This window comes from Lepus europaeus, chromosome 11 (assembly GCF_033115175.1).
Source record: "Lepus europaeus isolate LE1 chromosome 11, mLepTim1.pri, whole genome shotgun sequence".
Lineage (NCBI taxonomy): Eukaryota > Metazoa > Chordata > Mammalia > Lagomorpha > Leporidae > Lepus > Lepus europaeus.
Window position 1 is genome coordinate 53,405,982 of NC_084837.1, and position 9,284 is coordinate 53,415,265.

A 9,284-nucleotide genomic window follows, 5' to 3' on the forward strand; every position below is an offset into this window, starting at 1 on the left:
ATAGAGGCTTGGGAGGAAGTAGGCTTAATAAAAAGTATGTGTAAAAAGAGTATAAAATAAAGCTATGAGCAGGAACGGCAGAATGATGCCTTCCCTTGCCACCTAAACCTCCTCCTTTTCTCACCGACGCCTCGCCTCCTTCGGGATGCCCTGGACCTGCCGAGGCTGGACCGCAGCAAGACTCCTCCAGCTTTACACACTGATGAGCACCAGGGCTCTGCCCTTCACCTCTCTGTGAATTCTCTTCCCAGTGTGCTCTGGCCCAAGCCAGTGTTCACCCCTGCCCTGTGGTTTGGATTCCTGAAAACCCTTTCTTTAGTTTGGATCTTATTCCTGAACTCAGACTTTAAATCCAACTTCTCAAAGGGCGTCTCCACTGGTAGGCATTCGGCAAACACAAAGTCCCAGGCCTCGGCCACATCACCTTTCCGAATGGACCACCAGCCTGGAAGTCAGGCCATCGTGGCGGGTTCCCTTCAGTCGCCAGCCACAAAACCCCTTCTCTCCAAGACTAATCAGAACAACGGAAAGGCCGAACATCCCGTGCACAGGCGGTTTAGAAAGGACTAGCACGTTTCTTGCTGGAAATAACAAAAATGACTCTCCCTCTTACGGTGCGTTTTGGAAAACACCCAGGCAATGTCCCTCGGCTCTCACTTCGAAGGCAGTGCACATGGAGCCCCAGCGTTTCCAGGGCAGAGCCCCTGCCTGGAGGCCGCTGGCCCGGCGCCTGCCATGGTTGGGGGCTGAGGGTCTCCCTGAGCCAGCAGCTGCTCAGGCCGGAGCCGCACCACGCGCGGGGTCACCAGGGAGACCAGAGCCTCAGGACGCGGGTTCTGCCCCGCATTGTGACGCCCTTCCGGGTCATCTCCATGCCAAGCGGCCCGGTGAGAAGCGCAGATTTTTTTTTCCCCTCCCTGCAGAAGGTGCCCGGTAAGAGGTCGATGCCTGACCAACGAGCCTGCTGACTCAGAAGGGCGAACACCCCATCTCCCACAGGGCCTTTACCCCGGTGGTCTCTGTTCCTGCAAGCTTTGGATAGAAGCGGACCAACTTGCTCATCACTGTGATCCGGAGACTGGTCGAGGATTCAAGATCGGTGGGCCTGGCCGGCCTAGGCGACTAAGAGCGGCTGGCCAAGAGTTAAAAGGATCAGGGCTCGTCCGGGATTTGAACCCGGGACCTCTCGCACCCAAAGCGAGAATCATACCACTAGACCAACGAGCCACAGCTGGGAGCTGAGTTTTCCCTCCGCGTGTTCGCTCAGCCTGCGAGGCCTAGCACACCCGTGCACTTCCCCACACTCATCTCCTCCAGGCTCCCTGAGCGAGGACGAGCGAGTCTTGCAGGCCTGGGCCAGGGCGTGCCGCAAGTGGAAATGCCCATGGCAGGATTCAGGCCGAGCTGCGAGGAGAGCCTGCGCACACCGCCTTATGGGTCGGGCCGGAACCAGCTCCGGAGGCCTGGGGCTGGAGGGTCCAGGGATAACTACTGGTTTGGCAGCAGCGGCAGAAGAGGGGGCCTGAGCCGTACGTAGGAGGCACCGCCCTGGTCCATTCAGCACAACACTTCCTAGGTCGCACGGGGCTTTCGCCTCCTTCAGCTTTACCCGCTGAACTTTATATTACAGGTCTGGTTTCAGGGCACCTCTCAGGGGGTGCCCAAGGGGGAAAGTTGCTCCCTTCTGATAGCTTTCCATAGAAGAAACTTACCTCTCCTCCACCAAAAACCTGGCTGGGCCGGGACGCGGGGGTGGGGAAGAGCCTGGCTCTACGGCCGCGTGTGCCTGGGGACGCGAGCTCTCGGCTGTAGCTTTAATTAGGACGGAGCAGTGCCTGGCTGGGTCACAGGGCTCACGGTGAGCACGGTTCCCGGCACGTGCGGGAAACCCAGTGAACAGGTGGACGGGGTGCCCGGCTCCCAGGCAGGCCAAGAGCAGAGGAAAAAGCAAAACAGAGAGAGGCCCCACCTGACCCCGCCAGCTTGGCGTCCGCCACTCCTCCTGGGTCAGCACCCCCGGCCTAGGCCCCGCGCAGGGTCCAGGGAAGGGCTGGTCTCTTCCGGGCAGCTCTGCTTCCGGAACCCAGGGGAGTCTGTGCCCGAGCTGGACTCCCTGGCTGGCCCGGGGAGGTCTGGACGCACGCCCCGCCTCCGCCCCCACGCTCCCGGGGGCGGGAAGCGCCCTGTGCCTGCAGAGAGCCGCCGCCGTTGAAAAACACAGCCCGCAGCTTGGCCGACAGTTACTTTCCTAAGACCCCAGGCCGGTGGGGAAGAAGGACGCCGCCGCCGGGCCCGGCGCTCCTGCCCCGGTGAGACCCCAGCTGCACGGCTCGTGCGGCCTGAGCCCGGCCGGCCGTCAGCCCACCCAGGGACTGACATTGCAGACTGGGCCCGGGCCAGGAGGAGGTCCTTTCCCACTCATAAAAGGACGGTTCCTTTCCATCTTAACTGTGTAACAAATCTGTTTAGATGCAAATACCATGTAGCTATGATTTGATAATTTTGACGGATTCTATCCTGGAAAATGGGCTGTATAACGGCTCCATAGCTCAGGGGTTAGAGCACTGGTCTTGTAAACCAGGGGTCGCGAGTTCGAATCTCGCTGGGGCCTCGTGGAGGGCGCGTTCTTTTCCTGCCTACAGATGGGAGTCCTTAGGTTTTTTGTTTATTGATAAAGCAGACGAAGGGAAGGCTGAGCCTTTGATCTGTCTGTGGAAGTCAAATCCTGGAGATCTGGGACGAACGAGCGCAGTTGGTTCCCTTCACCAAGTGGGCAGAGGCTCTCCTGGCGCTGGTGGGATCCGCAGCTCTGTGCCTGCTGCAGACCCAAGACCCGCTGGTGGCCAGGAGCCCTGAAGCTTTCCCGGTGCCGCGGATTCTCCCGGGCTCCTGGCGTGAAAACCGGCTCGCAGGTTTCTCCGGCGAGGTTCTCCCCGGCCCGGGTGGCTGCTGTCGCGCTCGCATCTCGGGGTCTCGGACTCAGACCTCCAGTCCTGCCGTTGCAGGGCTGCTCTCAGGGCTCCGTTCGCTGTAGGTCCGTGTCTATAAGGACCTCCTGAACTCGAGGGCGAGCCTCAACTACAAAGAGCCCAGACCGCGCTAGCCGCTGCCTCCTGCACAAAAACGCACGCCAGGGGCACTCTATCGTGTCCTTCGATAGCTCAGCTGGTAGAGCGGAGGACTGTAGGTGTTGGACTGCTGTCATCCTTAGGTCGCTGGTTCGACTCCGGCTCGAAGGAACTTCTTGGAACTTTTGTTTGAGTCCCCAGAAGGTTTTATTTCCTCCTAACCTAATGACCACGAAACATTTGCTTCTGCTTTCAGGCAGTGAAGAATAGCCTTTTGCTGACTATGAACCTTAATTTTCCATGTTCTCCTCGTGGTCCCGATGTAAATGGTTCAGATGTAATTTGATTTACTCAGAAGATGTGATTTAATGACGCCCCTTTTAGATTTGAATCTTTCATCTCCTAGTCGTTCAGGCTAGCTAACATCAACTGAATATTAGATGACACTCCTACATATTTTCATGAACCTTGAATCATTCATTTTAGAATGAATCCGGGTTTAAGGAGCAATACTTTAGAAAGGACGGCCCTTTGAAAGGTTGTAGCAAACAACACAGAGAAAAACAGTGCAAATGGTTAAATATGCATATAGAAAATATTCCTTCAGTAATAGGAAAGAAATACTGATTAAAACAAGGGGCTATTATTTCCACAATAATTAGAATGTATTAATATCTCATACAAGGACACAGTGACAAGGAGGTTCTTGTAGAATGTCATTACTTTCTGGACATTATAAATCAAGACATATATGTGATCAAAATTCTATTTCTGCTTCTAGAAATTTATTTAAGATGAAAAGGTATAATATGCCATAACATGTTTATTGTGAGTGACTGATATTCTTTATAGTTGTATGTATTTTTGGGGATGTACCAGCTGTATATGTTATATTTTTTAAAAACTTCTTTTTTATTTTACAAAAGAAGTTCAAAAATACTCTGTGCCCTCATGGAAGACAGTTTCTTACACAGTGAAGCACATGCTGACCTTACAATCCAACAATCACATCCCTGGGGACAAGAAACCCAGCCCCAGCCCCTAATGCCCTGGATGTAGACTTTATCAAGTACTGTCAAGAGGAATAAGAAGAGGGGACAGAAGGAAGGTTAGGGGTTCAGGACCAGTTTGGTGGTGGCAAAGGTGATGGAGGCAGAAAAGAGCAGGTGGAGGGTGAGTGGCATGAAGGACTGGAGACAGCAGCAAGCAAACATCCAAGGGGATGGAGTCGGCTAAAGCGAAGGGGCAGTGAGGGTACTGCAAGGGCGTGGGCTACACAGACAAAGCCACTCCGCGCAGTGCTCTTGAGAGTCCAGGGAGTGCTGGCATACTGGAGAATGAGGAGAACACTGGGAAGGGGCCTGACCAGGGAGAGGTGGGAGAGGGAGGAGTGGCAGCAGGGTCCCAGGCTTACTCTCCTTTGGGTGCAGGTGGTGGCCTCACGGGAGACACTCTCTGTGGTGAAATGAGAAGGCCATGCTAAGATGGCCACTGGCAAGCGAGTTTCAGTTACTCAGGAAATGGCTTTGGAACCCACCTGGCAAAGAAGCTGCCTGGCAACAGGCTGTGATTGGTTAGGGCATAAACCTCCCCTTGACCGGATTAGCTGCCTCAGCTATTTAAGCTGCTGTACCAACTGAAACGAGTCTGCAGGCTGCTCGCCTCTAGCCCACTTTCACCCAACTCCCGGGGGTCTGTGTGGTGACTCCGTGTGGTGACTCCGCACCTCTTGCCCCCACCACGCTCCTCCTCTGAGAACGAATCCACAGCAACAACTCTCTATGCAGTTAAAAGTATCAAACTAGAGAGATCGGGTCATTCTGAGAGCCAATAGAGGAAGATGAACAGAAGTACAAAAATTAAGATGAATCTCAGGATAAAGCAAAGAATTAAATTTCAGGAAGAAGGAAAAAGAAACATTGGAAGACAGCACAGTTGCCCTGTGGAGAAATTATTCCATCTCTGTGGGAACAGGATTGTGACTTGGAAACCGTGGAAGTTGTCCAATGTATCCACTGATGCTGAAGTTTCTCCTCCACCTCCTCCTCATCCCCTGCCACCGGGCCCCAGGCACAAAGCAAACCTGATGTCTCCATTTCTGTGTGGGCCAGGGCGGGAGCAGGCTTTTTTGTGAAGGCCTTGGGGTCCCAGGTGTTTCCTGGGGAGAGGTGGGTAAAAGTGAAGGGGACTGGTTTGGAGGAGTCCCCACAGGGAAATGGGAACCATCTGGGAGGTCACAGAAAAGGAGTTTAAGGGAGGAAAGGGACAGGTATAAGAAGGAAGACAGACTCTCAAAGTGGCACGAAGACAGCCAAGACCTTAGTTCTTGCAGAGCACAAGTTCTCGGCTCCCTTTCCTCGATTCCTCCCGACCTGCAGGGAAATCTCCTCCTGGAGGGAACTGCCCAGCCAAACTCAGTGGCTCCGTGGCTGAAAAATACAGTAGAACAACCGCTGAGTGTATCCTTTCCTGTTCCCCTCACTGGGTTAGCATCTGCACAGGTCTTGCACCTGGCTGCTTCAGACAAGGTAAGCAGATTTACTTGGCAGGAGGGTGGCTAAGCCATCACCATTCATACCCCAAGACCCTCCGATGCCCGGAGTCGGCCAAGGATCCCCTTTGAAGTGTTTTGAAATCTTAAAACCATCTGCAAAGTCAAAATAATTATTTACTTGCCCTTTCTCCACTTCTAGTGACATAAAGAAGCCTACTGAGTTTTGGCTTTATCCGTTCATCCACCCTCCCATCCCGTTCGGTTACCAAGGTAACGCGATTCGAACCAGGGTATTTCGGGAGCCCAGGGCTGCCGCTGCTGAGCAGTGCCCGTGGCGGTGGGGTCGCTTCTGGGAAGTCTTCCGGGCCAGCAGGTGCCTGGATCAGCCCAAGGGAAAGCTCCAGCGACAACGTGCGTTTTAGAAGAGAAGGACCAAACCGCTGCCGTTCGCGGGCACACGACAGCGGAGCCTACGCTGGGACGTAAGAAAGGTCGGGTGCAACTCCCTGGCCCGGGTAGGGGCTGTCAGGAGACGCGGCTGCCCCTGCCCAAGCGGAACATCTTACCTAGGAAACCGGCGATTGAAGCTGCAATAGAGAAATGTCGGAGGGGGACAGATTTGCGATTTGCAGTAGCCGTAAAGAACGTGTGATAGAGACGCCGAATCTCAAACGACGTTGTATCAACAAGCCCTAAAATTCCTCAAATCCGGGTCTCAAAGCCTCTTGTTTCAGCTCGCTAGAGTAAAATACACTGCTGGCAGTGGTGGGATTCGAACCCACGCCCCCGAAGGGACTGGAGCCTAAATCCAGCGCCTTAGACCGCTCGGCCACACTACCTCGGCGGCCCATGTGCCCTCTTAGTACTTTTTCATCTCGGAGCGCTGGGCCCCGGGGCTCGACAGGATTCTCAGTTTTCTCCACGAGAGATGGAGCTCTCCTCTGCCGGCTCACCCGTCCCAGGGGTCCCAGGCGAAGGAGGAGCCACCGGCCAGGAGGCGGGTCGGGAGGTGACCAAAATGTTTATCAGCGCGAATGTCCTCGGGGGAGATGTCCATCTTTGCCTCACCCTGGGCACTAGGACACAACACAGAAACGAAGAACCCAGTGGAGACCGAGTGCGAGCGCTCAGAGCCTGTGGAAGAACAAGGGACTGCAGCCGGGGGTCCCAGTCGCGCTGAGCGTGCCGTGGAGCCGGCTTCAGCCCCTCGGAGGCGCGCCGCCGCGTCCACGCGAACTCCGCGCCCGCCGCCTCTCGCAGGTGCACTTCGGGGCGCCCGGGTCTCCTGGCCCGCCCTCCGGGTCGCCTGCGCACTCGGGTGGACGAGACACAATTTCCCTGCTGTAGCTCCAGGAACGCTTTCCCTTTATAGGGGCCAAAGTGACAGCCAGGGGGAAGTCGCACCCCCAGAGCGCGGCCTCCCGGGCCCCCCGGGGGTCCTGCGCTGTTTACTCCGGGCTGTTCCTTTCCAAGGAGCAGGAGGGAAAGCCGGGGGTCTCCTGGACCCCAGGTGGGAACCACTTACCTGCCGACGAGCCCCACTCAGCGCAAAGCCCTGGGCTGCGTGTGATTTAAATTCTTTGCTGTTTCTGATGGGCAGTTTCGTGGGCTCTGCACCCAGGAATTCTCATAGGAGTCTGTTTAAACTTCGCAGGCGTGAGTGCCTCCGTCCCGCATCCCATTCCCAGCATTCCAGCACCCCACCCTCTCTGGCCTCTCCTTGCCCGAAGCCTCTCCCCAAGCCCTGGAGGCCGGAAGGGTCAATGGTGGACAGGGAGGGACATCCTCGCGGGGCGAAGGCCCTGTTAGTTCACGCCACCCGCTGCCTAGACTCGGGGGGCGGCGAGCAGAAAGAAAAAGCCCTGGAAAAGTAGCTTTCGTAGTCGGGCTCAGGATCGCCAGATAGAAGCAGAGCCCCAGAAGGGAAGCAGAGGTTTGGGGGGGGGGGGTTAGGAATGGGTTCCCCCACCCGCGCAGTCCCGGCGCCCGGCGGTGCCATCCGTGCGCCGGGACTGAAAACACACCGGGTGTTGCGCTCCTGGCTGGGTCCTGGCTGTGCGGCGCGCCCCCTGGCGAGTCCTCCCTCCGTGCCACCTCCCGGCCGTCCGAGCTCGCAGGACACAGCTGGGGATTCTCCCGCAGGCCCCGGCCACGTTTTCTCTTCCTACAAGCTTCCAGAGTCAGGAGGGAGGCGCGCGCCCGGGAGTGGTCGCCATCCCAGGCCAGTGGGCGCCGTCTTACAGGTCTCCCGTTTAACTGGGTGGTCACAGGAACTCGGACACCTTGTGTCCTGTCGCCAGCCCCTTTGGCCGAATGTATGACTTGTAAGAAATTTCACTTCGTTTCCACACTTCTGAGGAATCCTCAAGGGGAAAAAAGGAATATGAGCATACATACTGCTTCCATCAGTATCCGCAAGCCTTCGTCAAGGTTAGAAGTGGAAGAATGGATGTTATTCTGAGTTGGAGAGAATTCCAGACATCCTGTGTGGCCACCTCAGTGTCTAAGTTGAGGAAACATCCCTTTGAAAGAGAGATGATGATGGCCCAAGTGCTTGGGCCCCTGCCACCCGCGTAGGAGACCCAGAAGGAGCTCCAGGCTCCTGGCTTCAGCCTGGCACAGCTCTGGCTGTTGTGGCCATTTGGGGAGTGAACCACCGGATGGAACATCTCTCTGTAACTCTGCCTTTCAAATAAAAATAAATAAATCTTTTGAAAAGAGAGAAAGAGGGGCTGGCACTGTAGCACAGCAGGTTAAGCCACAGCCTGCAGCACTAGCATCCCACTGCCGATCCAGCTCCCTGCTGATGGTCTGGGAAAGCAGTGGGAAATGGCCCAAGTGTTTGGGCCCCTGTACCCACATAGAAGACCAGGAAGAAGCTCCTAGCTCTGGGCTTTGGATGGGCCCAGCACTGGCTGTTTCAGTCATTCAGGTAGTGAACCAGCAGATGGAAGACCTTTCTCTCTCTTTCTCTGTCTGTAACTCTGCCTTTCAAATAAACAGATATATCTTAAAAAGAAAAGACAAGACAGGTGGCTCAGGAAGCCAAATAAAACACCAGCCTGAGAGAGAGAGAGTGAGCAGAGCCTGGGTTTCTTTATTACTTGACTGGGCGGTAGGGGTGAGTTGGTGGAAGGGAGGGGTGTGTGCAGTATTTAAAATATTATTGACATATTATGCCTAGTGCCAGACAAGAGACTCGGGGGTTTCTGGATGGGCCCTGGGAACCTCATCTTGAGACTTTTGATGAGATCTACAAATAAGATTACCCACTCACACTTAGGTCTCTGTGGGAAGGGCTAATTTGATAAACACACTCATTTAAATAAACTGCCATTTTTGTAAGTCTGTTTGGACTTTTTAAAACAAATGTGAAGAGTCTTAAGATGGAAGTGGCCTGAGCGCTTTCTAGTGTCAGATCAGGCACTACAATGTGCCTCACAGGGCTCCTTTGATTCTGGAATGCTGCAAGTTCAAGTTTCCCCACTTGACAGACATTGGTGTATTTCCTCACCAGGAGAGAAAGTGCCACACTCCCAGAACACAGGCTGAAGGTCCTTTACTAACCAGAGGGTGTGGCGTCCCCTGTTCAGTCATCTGGTGTTTCTATACTGCCTGCCTTGCCCTCACATGCCCTTCCATGGTCCTCTCAAGAGGTGATCACACGAGAGATTGCTGAGTTCGAACATGAAGCGTCCTGAGACTCACGAGCCAGGTGCCTC

The 9,284-nt window shown here is 55.0% G+C and overlaps 4 non-coding genes across 4 annotated transcripts; 2 read left to right on the plus strand and 2 right to left on the minus strand.

Annotated features, from left to right (window-relative positions):
• Positions 1-1,155: 1,155 nt before the first annotated feature.
• Positions 1,156-1,227, minus strand: TRNAP-UGG (transfer RNA proline (anticodon UGG)). The gene has a single exon. It is a non-coding gene; the product is annotated as a tRNA-Pro (tRNA).
• A 1,311-nt stretch (positions 1,228-2,538) lies between these two features.
• TRNAT-UGU (transfer RNA threonine (anticodon UGU)) lies at positions 2,539-2,611 on the plus strand. The gene has a single exon. It is a non-coding gene; the product is annotated as a tRNA-Thr (tRNA).
• Positions 2,612-3,150: 539 nt separating this feature from the next.
• On the plus strand, positions 3,151-3,239 carry TRNAY-GUA (transfer RNA tyrosine (anticodon GUA)). The gene is given in 2 exon segments: positions 3,151-3,187; positions 3,204-3,239. It is a non-coding gene; the product is annotated as a tRNA-Tyr (tRNA).
• Positions 3,240-6,319: 3,080 nt separating this feature from the next.
• Positions 6,320-6,401, minus strand: TRNAL-UAG (transfer RNA leucine (anticodon UAG)). Its single transcript has one exon. It is a non-coding gene; the product is annotated as a tRNA-Leu (tRNA).
• Between the last annotated feature and the right edge of the window lie 2,883 nt (positions 6,402-9,284).